The sequence below is a fragment of the Mus caroli genome, chromosome X (genome assembly GCF_900094665.2).
Source record: "Mus caroli chromosome X, CAROLI_EIJ_v1.1, whole genome shotgun sequence".
In the NCBI taxonomy this organism is placed as follows: Eukaryota; Metazoa; Chordata; class Mammalia; order Rodentia; family Muridae; genus Mus; species Mus caroli.
The window spans coordinates 78,433,525-78,459,413 of record NC_034589.1 but is presented as its reverse complement, the minus strand read 5'-3'; the positions used below and the strand labels follow the sequence as shown (position 1 = coordinate 78,459,413).

The 25,889-nt window shown below is 36.3% G+C and overlaps 1 protein-coding gene across 4 annotated transcripts in view; it reads right to left on the bottom strand.

Moving 5' to 3' along the window:
* Dmd (dystrophin) overlaps positions 1 to 25,889 on the bottom strand; it is a 2,293,239-nt gene that overhangs the window by 1,817,610 nt on the left and 449,740 nt on the right. The window lies entirely within an intron of this gene.

The following is a 25,889-nucleotide window of genomic DNA, read 5'->3' as shown; positions in this document are numbered from 1 at the left end:
CTTCATTATATATTAATTTTGGGAAAAACTTACATCAGAGGACTTGAGAAAGATTCCACACATATACAGCCTAACAGAAAAACACAAATATCTTCTTATTATGGTAAATATTTTCTCAGCATGGGTAAAAGTTTCCCTACCACAGCTGAGACTATAGATGAGGTATGTGCCCAGGTGATGTATAATATTTTATCCATGTTTGCACTTCCTAAATCTATTCAACCAGAAAATGGCCACTTGTTCCTATCTAAATTCAATTTGTTTTAAGGTNTTTATATGTTTAGGAGAGCTTCCATATTCCTTGCCTTCCTCAGTCCTCAGAGAATGGAAAATCCTTGATTAGCTTATTAAATTTTAATTTTCACAATTATCTTCTTAATCTCACCTTCCTTAGGCTCAAACCAAAAATTTTAACCCAACTCACATTGGTCCTGACTGTGACCCTCCTCCATTCTCAATCCATATGTGTTAATGTAAGAGAATCATTTTTCTCTGGTAAAATTTACCTCCTCTAAGCACAGCCCCACTTCATTGTCCTGTTTTATTCTCTTAAAACACCTTCTGTGGGATCATGTGCATTGTTGCCCACTTAACCCTGAACTTATCCCTAAACCATAGGATTCACCTGTTTACTTCGTTTTTCTACAGCTGTCTTACCTGCTTGCTCTACTGTCATTCTTCAGGTTACTACATTATTTCCTCCTCAACACACACCCAGGAACATCCCATCTCTTCTTCATTCTATACTATTTTTGGGAAAATCTTACATCAAAGGAATGGAGAAAGATTTCACACCTATACCACATAAGAAAAATTACAAATATCTTCTTACTATGCTATATATTTTATCAACATGAGTAAAATTTTCACTACCATTGCTATGACTTTACATAGCTCCCTTCCCAGCTCATGAATCCTATTTTATCCAGGTTTGTACTTCCAAGATCTATGCAACCAGAAAATGGCCTAGTATTCCTCTCTAAAAGCAATAAGGTTCTAGGCACTTCTATGTTTAGAGGAGCTTCCATATTTCTTTCCTCCCTAAGTCCACAGAGAAAGTAAAACTCATTGATTAGCTCATTAAATCTTAATTATTAACATTATCTTCTGAACTTCACCTTCCTTAATCTCAATCCAAAAATTGTAACCCCAAACCACCTTGGTCCTGATTCTGAGCCTCTTCCATCCTCAACCCCTATGAGTTAATGTAAGAGCATCATTTTTCTTTAGATAATTTGCCTACTCTCTATCCAGCCCCACTATAGGACTACCTGTCTTTATTCATTCTCTTAAAATACCTTCTCTAGGATCATGTATATTTTAGCGACCCCTAGCCCTACAGTTATCCTTAAACCATAGGATTCACTTGTTAACTTGGGTTTTTTTTTTTTATTACGTATTTTCTTCAATTACATTTCCAATGCTATCCCAAAAGTCCCCCATACCCTCTCCCCACCACTCCCCTACCCACCCATTCCCACTTTTTGGCCCTGGCGTTCCCGGGTACTGGGGCATATAAAGTGTTCATGTACAAAGGGCCTCTCTTTCCAATGATGGCCGACTAGGCCATCGTTTGATATATATACAGCTAGAGTCAAAAGCTCCGGGGTACTAACCAGTAACTTGGTTTTTCTAATGCTGTCGAAACTGCTTGCTCTACTGTCATGCTGCAGGTGACCACAATTTTTCCTCCTCAACACACACCCAGGAACATCCCATCCCTTCTTCATTATATACTAATTTTGGAAAATTTTTACTGCAAAGGACTGGCAGAACTATTTCACACATATATCACCTAACAGAAAAAACACAAATATCTTCTTACTATGGTAGTTATTTTCTCACCTTTGGTAAAATTTTCACTCCCATGTATGAGACTGCAGATGTGGTCGATTCCCAACTCATGAATAATATTTTATACTGGGTTGGACTTCCTAGATCTATGCAACAAGAAAATGACTAGTATTTTTCTCTAAAATCAATATGGTTCTAGGTCCTTTTATGTCTAGGGGGGGATGTCCATATTCCTTGCCTACCTAGGTCCACAGAGAAAGTAAAAATCATTCATTAGCTTCTTAAATCTTAATTATCAGAATTTTATTCTGGACTTCAACTTCCTAAAGTTCAAACACAAAATTGTAACCCCAACTCACATTGGTCCTGACTCTGAGCCACTTCCACCCTCAACCCATATGTATTAATGTAAAAGAATCATTTTACTTTGGAAAATTTACCTCCTCTCAAACCAACTCCACTTCATTTTCCCTTTTCATTTGCTTAAAACATCTTCTCTGAGATCATGTACATTTTAGCCCCCCTTAACACTCCACTTATCCTTAAACCGTAGGATTCACCTGTTTAATTGGTTTTTCTAAAGCTGTCTTACGTGCTTGCTCTCCTGTCATGGTGCAGCTGACCACAATTGTTCCTCCTCAACACACACCCAGGAACATCCCATCCCTTCTTCATTCTATACTATTTTTGGGAAAATCTTAGATCAGAGGACTGGAGAAAGATTTCACACATATACCACCTAACAGGAAAACACAAATATCTTCTTACTATGGTACATATTTTCTCATCAGGGGTAAAATTTTCCCTACCATTTCTGAGACAGCAGATTTGGTCAGTTCCCACTTCATGAATAATATTTTATCCAGGTTTGGACTTCCTAGATCTATGCAACCAGAAAATGGCCTAGTATTCGTCTCTAAAATCAATATAGTTCTAGGTCCTTATATTTTTAGGGGAGCTTCCATATTGCTTGCCTCCCTCAGTCTGTAGAGGAAGTAAAAGTTGTTGATTAGCTTCTTAAATCTTAATTATCAGAATTATTGTCTGAACTTCACCTTCCTTTGGCTCAAACCAAAAATTGTAACACCAACTCACATTGGTCCTGACTCTGAGCCTCTTCCATCCTCATCCCATATGAATTCATGTAAAAGAGTCATTTTACTTTGGCAAATTTACCTCCTCTGGACCTAGCCCCAGTACATTGTCCTTTTTCATTCCTTTAAAACACCTTTATTGGGATCATGTGAAATGTATCCTTGCTGACCCCTCCACTGATGCTTTTTCTAAAGGATTCACATGTTGATTGTGTTTTTCTAAATCTTTCTTACCTGCTTCCTCTAGTCTCATGCTGCAGGTGAGCACATTTGATCCAACTTACCACACACCCAGCAACATCCCATACCTTCGCATTTCTATACTAATTTGGCATCATCTCACTGGTGAGGACTTGCAGATAGATTTCACATATATACCACCTAACAGAAAAACACAAATATCTTCTTATTTTTGTAGATACTTTCTCAGGATGGGTAGAAGTTTTCCCTTCCAGGCCTGAGATTGCAGATGTAGTCACTTCCCAGCTCATGAATAATATTTCATCCATGTTTCATTTTCCTAGATCTATGCAATCAAAAATGTACTAGTATTCTTCTCTAAATTCAACCATACAAGAAATTTAGGTGTACAAGGGCCCTCCTATATTTTCTATGTCCCCACAATCTCATATGATGTGAAAAAGTTTGATAATCTTTTTTTTTTTTTTTGGAAGGCCAAGGGAGCATGCTTTAATCTCACATATGTCCAATTTTCTGAGGAACCAGCAGACTGATTTCCAGAGTGGTTGTACAAGCTTGCAATCCCACCAACAATGGAGGAGTGTTCCTCTTTCTCCACATCCTCGCCAGATTAAATCTTACTTATCTGAAGTATCTTCTGAACGTCCCCTTCCTTTGACTCAAACCCTAGACTGTAACCACACCTCACATTTGTGCCAGACTCTGTGCCTTTTCCATCCTTAGCACATATGAGTCAATGTAAGAGTATATTTTTAATCTTGGGAAATTTACCTCCTCTGGATCCAGCCACACTACATGACTACTTGTCTTTTTTCATTCTCTTAAAACACCTTCTCTGGGATTATGTGCATTGTAGCCTACCTCAGTCCTCCCCTTATTCTAAAACCAAAGGATCCCCCTGTTGACTGTGTTTTTCTAAATCTGTCTTACCTGCTTGCAGTAGTCTCATGCTGAAGGTGAACACAATTGTTTCTCCTCACCACACTCCCAGGATTATCCCATCCTTTCTTCTGTCTATACTAATTTTGGGGAAATATTACAGCACAGGACTGGAGATAGAATTCACACATATACCACCTAATAGGAAAACACAAATATCTTCAGACTATGGTAGATATTTTCTCAGCATGAGTAGAAGTTTTCCCTATCTAGACTGAGACTGCAGATATTGTCAGTTCCCAGCTCATGAATAATATTTTATCCAGGTTTGGACTTCCGAGGTCTACTCAATCAGAAAATGGCCTAGTATTCATCTCTAAAATCAATATGGTTCTAAGTCCTCATATGTTTTGGGGCCCTTTCGTATTTCCTGCCTCCCTCAGTCCTTAGAGAAAGTAAAAGTTATTGATAAGCTTGTTAAATCTTAATTACCAGAAGTATCTTCTGAACTTCCCCTTCCTTGGACTCAATCCCAAAACTGTAACCCCAACTCACATTGGTCCAGATTCTGAGCCTCTTCCACCCTCAACACATACAAATTAATGTAAGAGCATCATTTTACTCTTGGAAAATTTACCTCCTCTGGATTCAGCCACACTAAATGTCTACTTGTCCTTTTTCATTCTCTTAAAACACCTTCTCTGGGATCATGTGCATTGTAGCTTCCCTCAACCCTCCACTTAACCTAAAACCATAGGATTCACCTGTTTAATTGGTTTTTCTAAAGCTGTCTTACCTGCTTGCTCTACTGTCATGCTTCAGGTGACCATAATTGTTCCTCCTCAACACACACCCAGGAACATCCCATCCCCTTTTCATTCTATATTAATTTTGAGGAAATCTTACAGCAGAGGACTGGCAGAGTGATTTCACATATAGACAACCTAACAGAAAAACACAAATATCTTCAAAGTATGGTATACATTTTCTCAGCATGGGGAGAAGTGTTCTCTACCATGGCTGAGGTTTGTACTTCCTAGATCTATGCAACAAGGAAATGGCCTAGTATTCATCTCTAAAGTCAATATGGTTCTTGGTCCTTATATGTTTAGGGGCTTTTCTATATTCCCTGCCTCCCCCAGTCCTCAAAGAAAGTAAAATTCGTTGATAAATCTTAAATCTTACTTATCAGAATATCTTCTGAACTTCACCTTCTTTGGACTCAAACACTAAACTGTAACCCCAACTCACATTGGGCTACACTCTGGGCCTCTTCCATCCATAACCCATATGAATTAATGTAAGGTTTTTTGTTTGTTTGTTTTTTTCTCATGGGAAATTTACCTCCCCTGGATCCAGCTCCGCTTCATGAGTAGTTTTCTTTTTTTCATTCTCTTAAAACACCTTGTCTGGGATCATTTATCATTCTGTCCTCCCTTAGCCCTCCACTGATTCAATCACCAAAGGATTCACCTTTTGACTGGGTTATTCTAAAACTTTCACACCTGATGTCTCTTATGCTCTTTATGAGCACACTTGTTCCTCTACACACTAATTGCAGCCAAATTTCAGTGACAGATGACCAGGATTCTTTTTTTCCTGGCTGAAGTGATTTCTGTACTTCTGACTATATAAGTACTACTTTCACTCTGCAGGACAGCTATACCTTAATGCTACTTATCACCTATCTCAGAAGATGAGCTCTTTCTTCCTACCCATCTTGAGGTTCTTCCCATGCTCCCAACAAACATAACCAACCCCACTTCAGGCATCAACGTTTCAAATATACACCAAAGGGAAAGTTTCCCCTAAACTCCCTTACTTTGACTTCCTCAGAATGTGCTTCAGATACCCACAGTACTTTGCACCTCTATGCAGCTTGTTTAGTCCATGGTAGTTCTACTTTATCCTCTTTCTTCCATGCTAACTATAATGGTTTTTTCTAGGGCCAATCAAACCCAAAGTATGAAGCTGAGACTGTATCGGAAGGCTGGCTCCTGTGGTGGATTTATATATTATTATTCCCCCTCGAGTTTTGTGATACAACCACCAATAACTCCAACACAAACTTGCCCCTAAATGAGGCGCAATCATCTACACTATCTAAAATCCCTAGGATAACAAATGTGCACAGAAATCACTTACACTTATTTTAATAGATTTGGGCATTTCACCAGGGAAAATATAAAAATGTATATATCCCTCAAAAAGGCTCTACCCACTCCTATTGATGCTGTAGTGGAGGCCATATAGAACAATCATCATTTAATTTAATCTCACAATTCTCCAAGATCAGTGACATTTCCTTAGGTCCTACCTCTTAAATGATCATCCTAAATGATTCTCTGAGTCTATTCTGCATTTACAGAAATATCAATTAGTTTCTCATTGCAACTTTATGCTTCCCTTTTGTTCCCTTATATTAGCCATCTCCTTCACAAGTGTAACTCAAATTTCATACTCTGCAACTCTGAGACCAGTGTCTCTCCTCATCTCTGCTGGTACCTTCCTATACCCTAGAAACACCAACTAGTTGCTATTTCAATAACCATTATCCACCTTGTTCTCCTTCTATATCTGTCAATATGTCAATACCTCAATTTTAAATCTTAACAAGCCCCAGAAGGCAGCCTCTTCTGATGTTGTCCCAAGCTCAATGCACAGATACTCATCCATGGCCCATGCATCCCTACTCCATTACTTTTTCAACTCAGCCTTTACACAGATGATGGTGAGCTGCAACCTTCTTAGTCATGATTTGAAAAAGTTTGACAGCTTCAGTGGTGGCTACAGGCCTGTCAACAGTATCCTGGGCGATAGTCTATATCTATTGAAGAAGATATCCACTCCATCGAAGACTCAAGTTCAGCCCTAAAAATGCTCTAAAACCAGCTCACCACCCTAGACTCAGTGGTCCTTCAAACCAGAGTACCATTGACTTTCTGACCACCAAAAAGGGAGGTACCTGTCTCTTCTTCAGTTAACAATGTTGGTACGATGTAAATCAGTCTAGCCAAATGGATGACAGGATAAAAAACATACATGACTTGGCTTACAAACTATGAGTTTCATCGGCTAATTCCATTGTGGGATTCTCATTATGGCCCCCTCTAGGGCATAGATTCCTACCCCTCCTTGGCCCACCCTATCCCTGTCTTGTAACAATAATTGTTCCCTGTCTCCTTTAAATTATTTCAGGAAACAAGTAGTGAAATGACCCAATTGCCAGTTAACCAAATACTTCTAAAAAAGGTCCCGCAGATCTCCTACTATTGCCTGCCTGCCCACTCCTCACCTTTGTCCCATGTTTCAGTCTTCCAGAGACTCCCTCCTGACATCCCTGCTCAGCCAGCCATAACTAAGGGAACTGTCTTTGACTCATAACGGTCAACAGTACAATAGAATGTTAGGAAACCAGGGCTCTAAGAATGCTGTGCAGCTGCTAATTCCATAAAATGGCTACCCAAGCTTAGCCTCTGCCAATGGCCATGAGGGAACATAAACATAATCCCCCAAATTTCTCATATATATATGTGTGTGTGTGTTATATTTTTGTAACCACTAACGATTTGTTCCCCTTCTTTTTAATTACTTTGGGTATTTTGGAATTATTGGCAAAACCTGAAACATTGACACAAAATACAGTCATAGATATTATATATTACATGACACTTTTTAAACTTCTTAATGTGTTCTTTACATTCATCATTTGTAAGTAACAGGAGTTATTAGGCCTTCATCTAAGTATTCTTTATTAAGGTATCAAGAACCACATACCATATTACAAATTTATTATTTTAGTAGTTGCATTTCTTTATGATTAGTTTTCTTACTAACCTTGTGTATTACATATTCTTTGTTTAAAACAATATTATAAAAAGCTGTACACAAGTTCCACCAGGCTCACTGGGTGGTAGTCATCATAAATAATGATTAATTACCTATAAATCCTCCAGGAGAAGGAAGGCCTGGTGAATTCTCCTAGCAATTATTAATTGCTTGTAAGACCACAATGAGGGCAAAGGAAACATTTTTGTCTAAATGCATGCACCATAGGAAAAAATCTAATAAATTTTGGTTAAAAAGATTATCAATATTGACAGAAAAATTTAAATGTGTTTCTTTTTAAGACTTTTTAAAAAATAATCTTTAATAAGTTCATTCTTTTTAGTTCATTCTTTTTAGTAGAGAAAAAGAATAATCTTTGGAAGATATAACCACCTCAACTGTCCCAATATAATACCTACATAACCCAGAGATCTTTTGACTAGCACATATTAGAAGAAAGCACAGCTTTTTATCAGTAAGACAAATTATCAAACAATTTTATTGGTATTACATGTGAAATAAATGCATCATGGGGCTTTTTTCTGAAGTACAACTAAGTAACAAGAAAAATTTTACAATTCTATAATAGTTTTATAATGAATGCAAGAACATCTCTTCCATCAGAATGTGTTTCCTTTCATTTGAATATGATGTATGTGAGAATGTAGTTAAACTGTATACTTGGACTGATTCTGGGTCTGCAGTGGAGTCTGATAATCTTATTAACCACAAAATCAGTTTCTTCTGTCATTGATGGACAGCAGACTGCAAGTTTAGGTGCCCTCTTAGTCTATTCTTCACTTCTAATGGCAGTCATAGATTATATTTGCAATAATAACAATGAAAAATTTTAAAAAATATTTCTTCTTACAGTTTCTCTAACAGGAAAAACTGAACGTGATTTTTTTTTCTTAAATCATTCAGTCACTGTTCAGAGTACACTTTTATAACTGGGCCAATTTATAAGAAGCAAATATAAAGTGTTCTATTTAGTTATTTTCTGGATTCCTCCTTCATGCAGAGATTAGGGTTTCAAAATGTATACAAATAAACTGTGAGTCTGACCCTTAAACTGTGTCTGTCATCAACTGTATTCTTCCAAACTCTATGTCTTCCTTCCTGACACTATAAGCTCTTCATTCTCAGCTTGCCTACAACAAGCCCGTCATTCTTCTGCCCTAAAAGCTAAATTCACTGGCATGTTCCCCTCCTATGAGATGTGCAATACTTAATACCTGCGGAGAAAATGATAGTAGGAGAAAATTACTTACAATCACTACCATGGACAAGAGATACCCACGGGATTCAGTGGCAACATCTCCATCAAGAGGTCAAATGTATATAAGCATGGTATGACATATTTGTAATTTCTGCACTCCAGTGGCTGAAGACTGGAGAATAGTGAGTTTGTGAACAATCTGGACACATACCAAAATTCTGTGTAAAAGTGAACACAAAATGAGGCAAAGTATAATTTGGGGGATTGACATTAGGATCACAGGAATCAACACATTTGACAGTAGATTATATAAAGGTTAGATCACTATGAAGATCCTTCATCTTCTCTGTGTGACTCTCAGAGTACACTCTCGGGGGCTCTAAACTGCATTGGGTGGGGACACACATAGAGTAGAGGGCTTCCAGATCTGTGTTCATTCTGAGATGAAGCACCTAACCCTCAAGAGACTGGAGGCCCCAGGGAGTTTAGAGGTCAGATGGGGTGGGGGCTGGGAGCATCCACGTAGAGACAGGGTAGGGTGGGGAAGAAATGTGAGATGTGGAGCAGTCAGATGGTAGATGGGGAGGGGCAGGGAATGGAATATGGAGTATAAAAAATGAATTACAGATAAAATTAAATTTAAAAAATAATGCAACAAAGATGTATTACCACCCGGCTTTTCTCCACAGGTATAACATTACCCCTCAGGTATAACATAGGTGTTTTGAAGTAGAGAGTAGTTTGTTCAAGTAGCTGTAGAAACTTACTGAGTAGAAATGTATTAGTACATGTGTGGTTATGATGAAGGGTTATTAGCAGTTCCCAGTGAGAGTTCATGGATCTTTTACCTAGAAGTCCAGTCAATTAAACCTTCCTGCTTTGCCTGGAGTGCAAGTGATCTTCATAGAGGCTAAAGTAAACAGGAAGTAGAAGGAACTGAAAATTGAGCTTCTATGAGATGCAGTTGTACTTTGAGGTGATAGTGATGTTTTCAGGTCACTTATACTCCTGCAAGTAAACCCCCCACCTCCCACTTCTTACCTGGGTCTGTCATCAGTATCTATCTGAGGTAAAAGTTCACACAAGAATCCCTTCTTATATCAGTCTCTGTTAAGATAATCCTTTTTAATCACCCTCATAAAGGCCTGCTAACATAAATATACAAGTGATGGTCTCTTGAGTTTTTATTTTTTACAATTAATTTTAATTGAAATTGTATTGTATCGCTTTTCGCCTCCTTTGTCTCCCTCCAGCCACTCTCAGCTACCCTACCTTGAGCCTTTATATGCACCCCAGGTTCTTAAATTGATAATCTCTTTTTTTCTTCTTTTCTTACTATTGTTATACACACACTCAGAAAATCATTCATAAGTGACACTGTTTAAAGGTTAATCCTGCTGAATCTTCCTAACTTCCTAATCAAAAACGATCATGAAACAAAACAGAGCTCTTTTAAGCCACCAAGTTATCTGCTTTTTTCTTTGCATAGTAATACAAAACCCTAAAATCATGTGGGCTCGAGAAATAGTTCAGTGAAGGAAAAACTTGGAAAGGGCATAACATTTGAAATGTAAATAAATAATATTCACAAACGAAAGAAAGAGAGAGAGAGAGAGAGAGAGAGAGAGAGAGAGAGAGAGAGGAAAGAAAGAAAGAAATAATGAAAGAAAGAAAGAAAGAAAGAAAGAAAGAAAGAAAGAAAGAAAGAAAGAAAGAAAGAAAGAAAGAAAGAGAGAAAAAGAGAGGAAGGAAGGAAGGAAGGAAGGAAGGAAGCAAGCAAGCAAGCAAGCAAGCAAGCAAGCAAGCAAGCAAGAAAGAAAGAAAGAAAGAAAGAAAGAAAGAGAGGTTTCAGTGATTAAGAGCACTGGCTCCTCTTCCAGAGGATAAACGTTTGATTCCCAGCATCCAGCATTCATAATGTGCCTTACAAGTTTCTGTAACTTTACTACCATAGAATCCAATGCATTCTCCTGGCCTCCTGGGCATGTATGTTATGTACAGACATTCATTCAGGCAAAATATCTGTATACATAAAAAATAAATAATAAATATCAAAAATGAAGGAAAACACTATCCATATTTTTTTTGCAGAAGACATATAGGCTAAATCCTATTCTTACCTGACACCTTGATACTTTTCTTTCTTATTTCTACTTTCCTGACTTACTGTAGAACATGCATATTTCTACTTTACAGATTAATCAACCTTCAGAACTTTGTCTCTCCCTAAAGGAACTCTCTCATGAAAAGGAGTTTGAATGGGAGGAGGGCAATGTAGAAATGATATAACTACAGTGTTAGTGTAAAACAAAGAACATTATGAACATAAGATTAATAATTTCAAACTAATTTTATTCTATTCAATTGGAAAGATGAACTTATCATAGTTTACATTACAGGTACTTAATAGTTGATTACTTCTTAGTATTCACCAAAATTTGTATTAGTGTTTTAGGAAAACAGTTTTCAAAGGGCTTGACAAGTCAGGTGAGATGGCATGAGCTTGGAACCCCAGAACATGGAAGGTACAGACATGAAGATTAGAAAAGATATGCACTCACTGATAAGTGGATATTAGCTCAGAAGCTCAGAATCCTTCTTAGAAGGGGGAACAAAATACCCATGGAAGGATTTACTGATAAAAAGTTCTGAGCAGACACTGAAGGAACGACCATCCATAGACTGCCCCACTTGGGGATCCATCCTATTAACAACCACCAAACCCAGACACTATGGCAGATGCCAACAAGAGCTTACTGACAGGAGTCTGATATAGTTGTCTACTGAGAGGCTCTGCCAGTGCCTGGCAAATACAGAAGTGGATGTTCACAGTCATCCATTGGACAGAGCACAGGGTCCCCAATGAAGGAGCTAGAGAAAGGACCCAAGGAGCTGAAGGGGTTTGCAACCCCATAGGAGGAACATCAATATGAACTAACCAGTACCCCCAGAGCTCCTTGGAACTAAACCACCAATCAAATAAAACACATGGTGGGACTTGTGGCTCTAGCTGCATATGTAGCAGAGGATGGTCTAGTTGGCCATCAATGGGAGGAGAGGCCCTAGGTCCTGTGAAGGTTCTATGCCCCAGTATAGGGGAATGCCAGGGCCAGCAATGGGAGTGGGTGTGTTGGGGAGCAAGGAGAGAGGGGAGAGGATAGGGGCTTTTAGGAGGGGGAAACTAGGAAAGGGGATAATGTTTAAAATGTAAATAAAGAAACTCTCTAATAAAAAATATAAGGCCAGTTTGGACTGGTTGAGGTTCTGTCTTAATAAATATAAAATAAAACATTGGGACAGACAAAGAAAACCTTTGCTAAAATGCTTATATATTTTACTTAATAAGCAATAGGAAAATGCTAGAATATTTTAGTGCTCAGTTTTGCATGAACATAATTGATACTATGGATGATATACTAGAACAATCTCATTTTATGTCATGTATAGTGACCAATCTATAATTTTTTAATTTCCCTGATTTGAATTTTGTAATAATCTCCCTTAAATTCTACCATGCCAATTTTTAACTATTGTTGGTCCTTGGGTGATATGTTCATGTTTATTCTTCTTAGTTATCTGCTTCTCATATTACTTGAATCCAATGCGAGCCCAGGTAGCAGCATAGAACAATCACAGGAAACTGAATCATAGATGAAAAATTAGTGAATGGCTAGATGGATGACTGAGTTAATTTATAGGTCATAGCCTCCAAGTCTACTAAATTGTTCCTTTAAAACTAATCAAAGCAATCGGAAAAATGAATGGGTCTGTCACAAGCCCTAATTAAATGTTCATTAATCACTTTCTTTGGTCAATATAGCTACCAATTCATGAAAAGTACTATTTTGTTTATGCATTTTAAATACGTTTTTAATAATTCTATGTTTCCTGAACATGTGTTTATTAGCTACTTTTTTGCACTTACCTTTTAAAAATACTGTATTACATTCATTTTGTGGGTGCCCCCCCCGTATGTGTGAGTGTGTCTGGTGTGTGTGTGTGTGTGTGTGTGTGTGTGTGTGTGTATCTGTGTGTGTTGTCTCTTTTATGCCCATGTACCAAAGAACACCTTTGGGGATCAGAGGACAATTTTCAGGTACTCTCTTTCCCCTGTATGTGTTTCAAGTATCAAATTCTAGTTGTCAGTCTTGACAGCAAACCTGTTTCCTCACTAGGCTGTCTTGCTGGCATGTTGTACACAGTTTCAACTGAATTATTCTAAGTATTTGAATCTTGGACTCTTTTTGCATTGTGTATTTGTTGTTATGTAAGTCAAGGCCTCTCATTCTAGCTCAGGCTGTCACTGAACTGAATATATAGGCCAAGCTGACCTCAATTTATGAATCTCCTATCTGCATCTGCCTAGTGCTGACAGGCATATGAGACCACCAGCAGCAGAATCATTTTCTTTCATATACGTTTAATGTGCATTTGTCAGATCAACTGCCTCCATGGCTTAGCCTCCACATTGATAAGTCCAAAATCACTACTTTGGATTTCAGTGTCATTTCCATGTTATCCTGCAAAAGCCAGAGCTGCTTCCTTACACATCAGGCTTGCCACTTTGCAATAATCCCCATATGAGAGAATGGACAAGCACTGTAACTTTTAGAGCACTCAAGGCTCAAGCAGGGAATGAAAAGTAAACTCAGCCTCACTTCTCTGATGCCCAGAGCCTACTTCATATCAATACTGAGTGGTAGTATATAGCAACTTTGGCCACATTTAAGTGTACAAAAAGCCATATATTACATTTGTATCACCCACATCTTTGTTTCTCTGGACCTAAATACTCACTCTTTCTAACCTCTTCAAGACCCCATTGTGCTGGTGATAGCATACTGCCATTACCCAGCCAACAGAGTTCCTATTATGAACACTTTGTGTCACCTGCTTTCTAGCTATAGGAGTTATTGTTACCCAAGTTAATAAAGTTCATCTGTGAATAGTTTGTATGGGTGTGGGTGATGCCTATGTTTCTGTGGTACATCATGAATTCATGGCTACAAGAAGTCAGATATTTTACCATTGACATTTTATTTAAATATGTATGGTACCATGTATTTTATGTACAGAATACTCAATAAACATTTGTTGAGTGTAGAGTTGGTAATCATTTCATCTACTTTCAGTAGCATTCATTTTCCTGACTGAGTTGTACCATAGAGAAAACTAATTTGGGCCAAATGGAGCACATCCTCAAATACTTACACTATTACTTTAATGTCTTCAGTGAGCACAGGCATCTCTAGGTACATTTAAGCTTTAAGATAAAAGGTAGTTTCTGTCAAAATGATTTACAATCAATAGCATTGCTAATTCAAATCCAATAATTAAGATATGCACAAGTACCAGAAAGCCTCAACTAAGAAAAATGCAACGGGATACCATTGAATATGAGGTCAGCTAATCACAGCCTTCTTTCCCCCTCCAGCAATTGTTCTTTCAGAATCAGTATTAAGGGGGTCATATATCCAGATGTAAGCACAGAAATATCATTATAAAACTCACTCTGCAAACATGTCAGACATCCGTGATTTCGGAAAGGCAAATGTCTAACTGGAAGGAATTCTAAAGTTAAAATTTCCCTTGCTCAAGACCTCTGTGCTTACCATTTAAATCTGCTCACCCGGGTGATTAAAAACATTCTGAACTGACCAGTACCCCGGAGCTCTTGACTATAGCTGCATATGTATCAAAAGATGGCCTAGTCGGCCATCACTGGAAAGAGAGGCCCATTGGACACACAAACTTTATATGCCCCAGTACAGGGGAACGCCAGGGCCAAAAATGGGAATGGGTGGGTAGGGAAGTGGGGGGGGGNGGGTATGGGGGACTTTTGGGAGAGCATTGGAAATGTAATTGAGGAAAATACGTAAAAAAAGAAAAAGAAAGAAAGAAAGAAAGAAAGAAAGAAAGAAAGAAAGAAAGAAAGAAAGAAAGAGAAAGAAAAGGAACACAACTGTGCTTCAGCACGGTATTGTTTACTCTGTCTATTAAAACCACAGGTGAAATTTGGAGCTCTTAAAAAAAAAAAAAAAAAAAAAAAAAAAAAAACATTGGTTCATTGGTTGTAAACTATTTGGTTGTATAAAAATGTAGAACCAGAAAATCATGGAAACTAATATATTAGCAAATAGCATCTTTAATAATGTTATCATTATGAATTTGCAGCATTTATATAATGTTTCTCACAGTTCTATGTACAGTATATTTGGGCGTATTTTAAAATTCATTTTGATCAGGGATAGAGAGATGGTTAAAATATATTTACTGCTCTTCTAGAGAACATGACTTCACTCATTCTAGAAGATGGGAGTCAGTTCCCAGCATCTATGTTTTGTGGCTCACAAACAGCAGGAAATCCAGCTCCTGAGAACTGATACCTGCTTCTAGCTTGTGCTGAATACACATGGCAGATACACATATGTGCAAAACAAAAGTCAATCTTTAAAATATACACTTACATATAACAAGTAAACCCAAGGTCAATATAATTAGGTAACAGGTGGCATAGCAAAGGTGACAGAGCAATTTGGGAAAGAAACAGAAGTTCTATCTAGGTCCACTAACAGTCTATGCCATTCAGTTTGCCCATCACTCTAGTTTTGGTGAGATGTACTTTGAGTCATCTACACCTTCATCATTTTGGATGATGGTATTCAGGCTTTTAAATCTGCTTTGTCTCCAAGCAGCAATCTGTAAGTGCCATGCAGTTTATGTCCACTCAGGGTAATCTTAAAGTGACTGACTACTATGGAGGGAAGATGATGCCTCAGTGCCTCTTTAACATGCTACAAATTCTGAAGTATGTTTTAGGCAACTACTACAGAACCACTCTCAGACTAAGTATATGCATGCAACTGCGGCTTATACATATTCTTCTGTATTTCTGCTATACTTTCTTGCTGGTTTGTCTGCCATAGATTATATGAGCCCTTATAAATCAATTATATGAGATATGTGAATGAATCATCGTCTCAAAATAAATTTCAGGGGAAATCCAACCCAGAAAATAGAGTTTCCTCCCACTTCTAATAGTAAAGGTATCATACTTCTTTTAGATGACCCTAGACAGACAGACACACATATACACACATATACCCACAACACACACAAAGTGCAAACATATTACAAGATTCCCCATGCAGCATATACATATGCCCACAATATTTTCTCTAAGTGTTACAGGGTCCTTACTAAGGCAACTGAGATCCTCTCCTGTCCTCTCACTCCCATTCCTGTCTGGGACACTATTGCATACTCTTAATCTAACAACTGTGACCTGGGTGTCTCCTTACCACTTTTAACATCAGATTCTCTGTACAAATTTTCTACCTGAATTCAGTAAAGATTGACTTAGGACAGGGAGGAGCTGAAATCTAAGATGTGTATCATCTCTCCTGTTTCCCGTCTAAATCAACTCAGCTTTTCTCTATGTATTTTAAATGTAAATGTTTTGAGCATTTATGCACTTTATAATGTGAAACAGTTATAGTACTTTCCATTTCTGAATAGATAAGCATAGAAATTCCCAATTCCCCTAAAGATTTGAAAAATTGTTTTGAATCATTTAATAATAAACAAATGGTATATGTTTGAAGAGCTCCATATTTTCCTGTGGCGAAAGCCTGCTAATTAAGATTGCAATCTACCATGACTGTGAGCTCAGCACAAAATGGAAGTCTCCTTTAACTAGCATGGCTTCCTCTCTCTGCCTTATCTAGGGATAGTAACCCCCACCCCCACCTGGGAAGGATTGAGTAGTTCTTTGCAGACCTACAAGTTCAACTTTCTATTTCCTGATAAGAACCTGCCCAGCAAATACGGGGGTTTCCTGGAATCCCTCTTCACACAAGTGAGGAGTTCATAGTACGTTAAATGCTAGCCAATGATTTCATCTACCCAGAAAACATCTTTCTACTCTCCAAAGTTCATATACAGAACTTTTTCACCGTGAATAAATTGTATGCACACAAGCTAAGATCATAGAACTGTTTCATTCAAATCATCACAAAAGGTCTTCGTCTAAAACTGTAGCACTAAGATCCTTGAAGAAGAACTTCTCTCTCCCCCTCTTCCTACCTACAGCTGGCATTCACTCTGAGCTAGACTGCAATCCTGCAGACCCTTGAAAGGTATGCAGGAGCATTTATTCACCCCAAGAGCAAAGAAGCAGAGCCACAGATGGACCCCAACATGCCTAGAAACATGGGTCTACAGCTGGAGGAAGCACATATCTGATATTTTCCCAAGTACAAATTATACAGTATAGGCAGTTATTCAAATCTCATACAGCATCCCATCATTCTTACAATTATTATGCTTTTATGTAGTTTCAAAACATAGATTTAAGAGGATGCCTACACATATCGATTAATGCTGGTACATATATAATTTTGAAAATTCATAAAGGAGGAATAATATACTCCATTACTATAAATATCCATGACTTCTAATTGTTTTTTTAAGTTGCTGGTTTTAATTGTACCCTAATTTTCAATCAAGAATCTCTGAAGTAAGGGCAATTGGCCAAATAAAAACACTTCTAAACTGGTATTTTCCTTGCTGAATTCATAATATATGATAGTTGACTTTGTGTTAAAAACAATCTAACATTATCCATACCCAGTAAAGTAACATGCTTAATGAATGTAATATGATTAGACTATATTTAGGTTTGATCTAACTAGGCATTTGAACTGTATAACATATTTAATACACTAAAAGTAGCAAGAAGTAAATTATTTGAATATTAAGATTGAGGTATTATATTGAACGGGTAGTGCTTTTAATAGTGCAGTATTAAACAGATAAAGTGAATTTTAACTTCAATAATATGTTGGGGCCCACAACTGCCATGATATGGGGACATGACTACTATCATAAACAATTCAGATAACAAATTAGTAACATGCTACTGCAGAATACAACAAGTTTGAGTTATCTATTCACTAATTTTAAAACATCTCTAGTATGTTGGGAAAAAAGACAGTACAAGTGGTACTGGTCTAACTGGATGTCTGCATGTAAAAGAATCCAAATAAATCGGTATCTAGCACCCTGCATAAAACTCAAGTCCAATTTGATCAAAGGCCTCAATATAAAAACCAGATATAATGAGCATGCTAGAATTGAAAATTGGGAATAGCCTTGAACATATCACCATAGGAGACAACTTACTGAACATCAATAGCATAGGTACTAAGATCAAAAATTCATAAATGAGAAATCAATCATGAGATGGAAAATCTTCTACAAGGCAAAAGACACTGTCAATAGGACAAAATGGCAGCCTATAGAATGGGAAAGTATTTTTCTGATTTCACATACCATAGAGGGATAATATACAAAGTATATAAATAATGAAAATTAAAAGAACCTAGATATCATGGAAAAATAACCCAATTTATAGGCGAGTTACATATCTAAATATACCCAACCATTGGATTAAAGGTGGGAACCCCTATGGTTGAATTTCAGGAAGGATTGAAGAAGCTGAAATGGAGAGGGACCCATAGGAAGAGCAGCAGTCTCAGCTTACCCAGACCCCAGGGAGCTCCCAGAGACTGAGCCACCAACCAGGAGTATACATGGGCTGATCGGAGGCCCCTGACACATATGTAGCAGAGGACATCGCGTCTGGCTTCAGTGGAATAAGATGCACTTAATGTGTATTGCTGAGCACAACTTGTTTACTTCATACTAGCTGATGCTTTTCCATTATCCAAGAAGTAAAAAGTTCCAAGTCAGTAAATATGTCTTTTTCAGCTTAGTGTACATAACATCTACCAGACTATCTGCATACAGAAAATATACAATAAAGATTTTAGATGCTATAGATATGAATGACTTACTGTCCCAATCATGACATGCAAATCTATTTCATTTCCATGGCAATATTCAACATAATTTTCAAAACCAATCTATCCCCAGCCAAGTAAAGATTGTCCTTTCCTTATTCAGGCAAAGATCTTTTATTCCTGGTCTTTTAGTTGATTCTAAATATCAGATTTCTCCATTCATGGTCGTCTTCTAACTAGACTAGCATGTCTAGAATAGAATCTGAGTTAAATGTGGTTGAATTAAACTGAATACAATTTCTTTAAATCCTATGATCCCATGCAATAAAGAAAAAAAAATCACTAATGAGAGTGAATTACTTATGAATACAAATGGCCATAAAGGAAGAAATCATGAAAAGAATTGAAAAAATTATTAGAATAAGTACTTTTAAGAAGGTAGACACAATTAACAACATCATCTTTGAACTATATGGACTATAGGAGCCAATTAGACACTGTGCATTTAATAAAAATATTGTTGAGGTTAGTTTTAAATAATGCAATCAAAGCAAAAGAAACTTTAGTCCATTTGCTTTCCAATAGGTCAAGAATATGTTTGTGAAGCAATTCCAAATAATTTAAGTGTTATGAACCAGTTTTATTTTTGTGAAGAAATTAAAAGATCTATTTCCAATTCTACTTATGAATAAATTAGGCAGCTAAACAAATGTAGAATCTCTTTAATTTCAAGCACCATACTCCTTGTATTGCCCTGGGAAAATAACAAATATAATATCATTTATCATCATAAAAATATTTTAACACTCATAAATAAGTTAAATATACTATAAAGTAGACTCTACAGTATATAAATAATCAGCAGGAGGGAATGACTGTTGGATATTGTGTTACTATTCACATCTCCGAAATATACTCTTGTAAGGTTTTGGTAAAATTTTAGAAATCTATAGGAGCTATGCAAAAAAGTACTAATAGACATATTAAAGTTTAATATTATTTGCTGTTATAAAATCCAGTAGGCTACATTTTATTAATAGCATTTAATTCTAGTCTCCTATTGTTTACCTTAAACATTGTCATTGTTTACTTACAATGTTTACACCTATGTAAAATAATTTTACAACTGCTGTCCTTCTCAAATATATTGTTAGAGGAATATTGGCATTTGTCTTAATTTTTAGAGATCATTTGTTCAGATTTATCCCTGCCCATGCATCTGTCCTCTGCTATCAGGCTAAGACTGCAAACAATATTTCTTATTTGGAGACTAACTTCCCAGTAGCTTGTAAATTTATAGAGGGATGAAGCAGAGGGACACAGCCAGACTGGAGGAAGAAAAATTAACTTGCTCCCACTTGCTTCAAAAGTCTTACTTATCCCACTTGCTTCCTGTGGATTACGGTGCCATTAGCAGACCTTCAGGGTTAGTTTCATTCTGCAGTGAGTCCACTTTTCAGTAAAAGTTGTTGATCCAGCTTGCTGAACTCCAAGTGTGTTCTTTGTCACATGCATATTAAATCCCCGAACCCAAACTGAATAAATAAAATGTAATATATTTTTTCATGATAAAAAAGTTTCTTTTTCAACTATTACTGAAACATCTCCACTGTGCCCCTGACATTGAAATATCATGAACTGGGTGGCAGAGGCTTGCTTGGTTATATTGGATCCTTCCTGCATTCAGAGACAAATTCCACAGAGTACCACCAACTTCAATAAATGTGAGTTCTGATTCTGTATTTCCTCTTAGTTTTCCTACTTAGTTTGAGTAGTTTCAATAGTTTTTCCTTGTTTTCTGAGCTAAATGAATTGTAGTTTCTTTGGGCATCTGCCTCTTCTCAAAAATGTTTAAAATTTGAAATATTTATTGAAATAAAATATTAACATTTTTTAAAGTATTTAAAATCCTCCACAGTTGTTTTCTCCACAACAAAACAAAGGAAGTAGAGGCCTAAAGACATAAACAAAAATGGAGTGTATATGCAGCTTTAAACATCTACTTCCTTCTGTGCTTCTAAGGTACACACTGAGTTTTTTCTCACCTGCTGAGTTTTCTGCATTATTTCCTAATAAAATCATCTTCCAGAAAATGTGATTAGTAAATATGCCTTTGTAACAAGATGATTGACTGCTACCTCTAGCAAATAAATTAACTGAACCTTCAGCGACATGAACCTATCATCCCTGTTTCAGTCACATGAATTAAATAGCCAAGAGTAATATGAAAGCCTCAGACAGGACCATTTTCCATGGAAATTTGTTCTTGTGTTTCACATGCCATGCTTGAAATTTGATTTCAAAAATACATTTCAGTCGCTGAATGGGAATTATATAACTTATTTATCAAATGTAAAATGCACTACAAACTAAATTTTCGATTACAGCCATTTCTTATTTGGCAATTGCTTTTTCTTTGTGCATTCTTAAAGTGCAGTCACTGATTCTGCCTGGCACCATGGTAATTGTGATTGTTTGTTTGTTTGGTTTGTTTTATTTTGTTTTGTTTTCTATAAAATTTTCTCAAAGAATCACCATTCTTTTCTTAATATATACTACTGGCCTATTGCAAGTTAAATATATTAGAAAATGGCTTCCATTGTATCTTAAATTTAGGCTCTTAATTTTGCCCCCTTTTACAATGTTTCTATTACTACTTAGCTGTAGGTGTACTACAGAGGGGCCTCAAATAAACTCAGCACACCTAATGAAAAAGAAAGAAAAGAAGAGAACATTGACTGTTCACATGCTAGATAAAACAAATTAAAAAACTTAGAAGCTGCCATAAATTTAAATGCTAGAATAAGAGTAAAGGCAATAGAAGGGCCAAGTGAGCAAGGCAAGCCAAACAAGTCAATAGCTACTGATAAAGCCGGAAAAAATATGGTTTTACATTCCTGAATATATGTCAAAGTGTTATTTGAATTAACCAACACTATAAAGCAACTCCCAGGGCTATTACAATGTGATTATGAAAAAAAAAAAAGATCCTCAACTGTGAATCCTGGCCAATACAGAAGATTTTCCCTTCATATCACCTGCCTCTGAATTACCAAGCTTTCTCTGGTTTAGTATTCTTCCTTCACTATAACCATAGATCAGTGTCATTTTCCCAGATTTTTTGGAAGGAAAATACTGTTAAACACTAAGTTTATTGGACATTTTGCTAACTGCAATATAGCCTTGATGCTGGTGGCTGTAGTTCTTTTCCCATTACTTGATCCTTTTCCTGCCAACACCTGTAGCAGCTTTTCAAATGCTTTTCATTTCAGAGATTCACCAGTATCAATAAGACTGGTTTTATACCCAAGTTGGATACCCTGTGCACACTGCTTCTGCTTTTCCTTAACAATCATGTGCAGGGGATTGAAATGTGCTACTCTCTTCCCTCTACCAGGACCAGCTTTGCTCAGAGTCCAAGGAAAGCAAGATTTTATGAAGCCTTAGGTATACAGATAGATGTTAGAAAAAATTGTTCCTGGCCCCACATTCCATTCTTCAAACAAAATCTTTGCCCTTATCTTTGCCATATGTCTTTACTCCTTGTGCCTGGTAAACTATCACTTGTAAGATTGGGACACTTGACTGAAGTCTTTAGAAGGAAGTGACACAAAGAGGACTCAAACCCTATCTGTCTTGTTCTAGGCTTTAGTTCCAGCACTCAGTTTGGCCACTTCTGTGAAGATGATCAAAATGTTCCTCCTAGACTCATCTGTTTGAATACTTGATCCCCAGTTGGTAATGCTGTTCAGGAAGCTGTAGAACTTTAGGAGGTAGAGCTTTGCTGGGTGAAGCAGCTCAGGATGGGGCAGGTTTGGAGATGTATAGGCTAGTGTAACTTTCTATTATATCTGCTTCCAGACTTCCAATTCAGAGCGATGAGCAAGCCACATTTGCCTGTAACCAGGCCTATCCTATCACGATAGACTGTATGCACTTTGAGACTATAATACAATATAAACTCCATCTGTCTTACATTGTTGGCTTTTTTTTTACAGCAAAGGAAAAGAAACTAACACATTCAAGTTTAATATCTTAATAGTAACACTTGTGATTACATCTCAAAGCCTCACCAAAGGCATTTAAAATCTAAAGTAAATCTTGAATTCAGTGCCATAGCCTGTGGTTGTCTATTTATTACTTGATACTGTAATCCCTGGCACCTAATATTTAATGCTGAACAATTGTTTACCACTCCCATTCCCAATTCAGTGTTTTCATATCTCCTAGACTTTATGTTTAATGTCTGTGTATCTTCCTCAGTAGTTGCTCATTAGCATGATTTTCCCAGTGATCTTGGGCACTCTTCCAACTAGCATTAATACTTTCTGTTTTCTGAGCATTATCTTACTATTTACAAATAGACTATACCTGTATGTAGTGACTTGAGAGTTAATAAGAGAAAATATTACACTCAATTTATTAGAAGCACATGAAGAAACACATGGCTGTGACACGCCAGGTGATTCATGGGTACAGAAATTAGCAGAGGATACATTTAAATGATTAAAGTGAACAGATTCTCTTTTAAGAGATCAATATTATAAACACATTATTCATGATGGACAATTTCAGTGGTAATCCTAGACGATTTCAGTTTGGCAATTTGTGTGATTAAGTAGATATAAAAACGAAGAAGAAATACCTATTGACTGTTAAATGGCAGAAGAATAGATAATTTAACAATTACTTAAACACATGATGAATGAAATATGAATCTCAATACCTATCTCAAGTCATTTAAAAGTGCATCAAGAGTTTTGAGAAATATAACAATAGCTATCAATACTCCATTTATAGCTGCAGAATGTGACAGAAAATTGAGATACAGTCACAAATTCCTAAAACACAGGAAAATGTAGCCAGAATTTGAACCAGATCTAGCTGATATGGTACCTTTCTCAACTGTCTTCATCACATACAACTATGACTATATCTAACACACAGGGCAAACAGACTTTGTGCATTTGTTACATTTAGACTATTGTCATTAAATATCGTAGATTTTAACCACTAATACAAAATATTTCTTTACCTGGGGGAAAGATGTGTCCTTGGAGAACTAAGAGAGAGAAGGGGGAGGAGTAGAAATAACATAAATAGACCCTCAAAAGGGGTTATGAAAAAGATATTATTTTATCACTCCAAGTTCACAAATACAAAAATGTCAGTGTTTTCTATACAGCAAGGACAAGTTCTATTAGCTGCCACTAAGTTTCAGTTCTCCTTATAATTTTTTCAGTGCACATTTATTGTGTATATATTGATATCTGAATAACTATGAAGGGCTGCAAAGTTATACACTGAAGGTCAAGGCAGCCATATCATCTCTCTCTCTCTCTCTCTCTCTCTCTCTCTCTCTCTCTCTCTCTCTCTCTATGTCTCAATCTCTGTCACACACACACACACACACACACGAGTTATTTTCTNCTCTCTCTCTCTCTCTCTCTCTCTCTCTCTCTCTCTCTCTCTCTCTCTCAACTTGACTAGTGGGGACATTGCACTAGTGCCATTTACACAATCATCTGTTAATAATTATTTCCTGATAATAATGATAATCTGTTGAGAATCACACAGCCATAAAGAAAAAATACTTTCTACTGCTTAAGATGCGCTATTCTCATTAGCTGAACCAACCAGAATGAATTAAATCACAGCAGTACAGGGAAAAGTATTGCATCATTGAAAGACAGATTGGAGATATTGGACCCCCGTGGTGTAACCTTTGATTTTGATTAAAGGTTTTAGACTGCTTCCTATGAATGCATGCAAAATACCGAACTACTAAAGAGGAAATAACATAAATTTATGATATTAAATCTCAGTACTAGTAAATAAGGCCTTTCAAATAAACTAACACAATCAATGGTCATTCATTATTATTTTAATATTATTCCTCCCAATTCACTATAACTATGAAGGAAATATATGCATGAATTTTAAGATAATTCAAGAGAAAAATCATAGTTTTACTAAAATTCATTCAAATCATAATAAGCAAAGCTACAAGATGGTTATTACAATTTATGTGAAAGTCAAAGTTATTAATTAAAAATGAAAAAGCTTTGTTCAATGAAACAAACAACACAGTGCGTTGAAATGTTCCTGTTAGGGACTAAAACAAAAATCAATTACTGAAAGACTATTTCCAATTCATCAGAAACAGAGAAAACCAAAGTTGGAGGCTTAAAATAAAATATTCCAATATTTCTTACTAAAGTTAATATCTACCTGGTAATCATATTTTTCTGAGGGAAGTAATTTCACTTTAAATAATATATACAAATGTAAAAGTAAAGAATCTCTCTCCCACACAAAAACAAAAAGCACAGACCTTAAGAGTATAAAATTCTCAGTAAAACTCACTATTTTGTTCTCTATAATTTTGTAATCAAATAATGGAATTCAGATCAGAACAAATATGAAATAAATAAGCCTAATAATCACACAAAATAGGCTGTCTATGAACATACAGATATATTCTGCAAATTAATATATAATAGTAACTCACGTATGTAAAATTTTTATATGCAACATGAAAATATTCTCAAACTCAAATAGTATCTTTATTGGCATTAAAATCTTTTATTATATATATATACACATATATATATACATATATACATATACATATATACACATATATATATTAATATATGAAGGCAGTACTCGTTTTAAAACATACTAAAATATTTATTTTCAAACTTTAATATAACAAAAAGAAACTTTTCAGTGTAGTTGATAAAAATATTCATCCATACACAGCTTTATTTGCCAACATAATGTTAGCATTTTTAATAGGGCAATGTAAATTGGCAAAAAATATTTTTGTGACAACATGTATCATGGAATATTTGCACATCTATGCACTTTCCAAAATAATTTCAATATGATTTCACCTAATAATGTGTATCTCTAGACAGTGCCAAAGATGACAAAAGGCAGGTTTATAATTGGATTATTTAAAATAACCCGATTTTAAAAATGGGGTACAGAGCTAAACAAAGAATTCTCAATTGAGGAATACTGAATGTCTGAGAAGCACCTGAAAAAATGGTCAACATCCTTAAT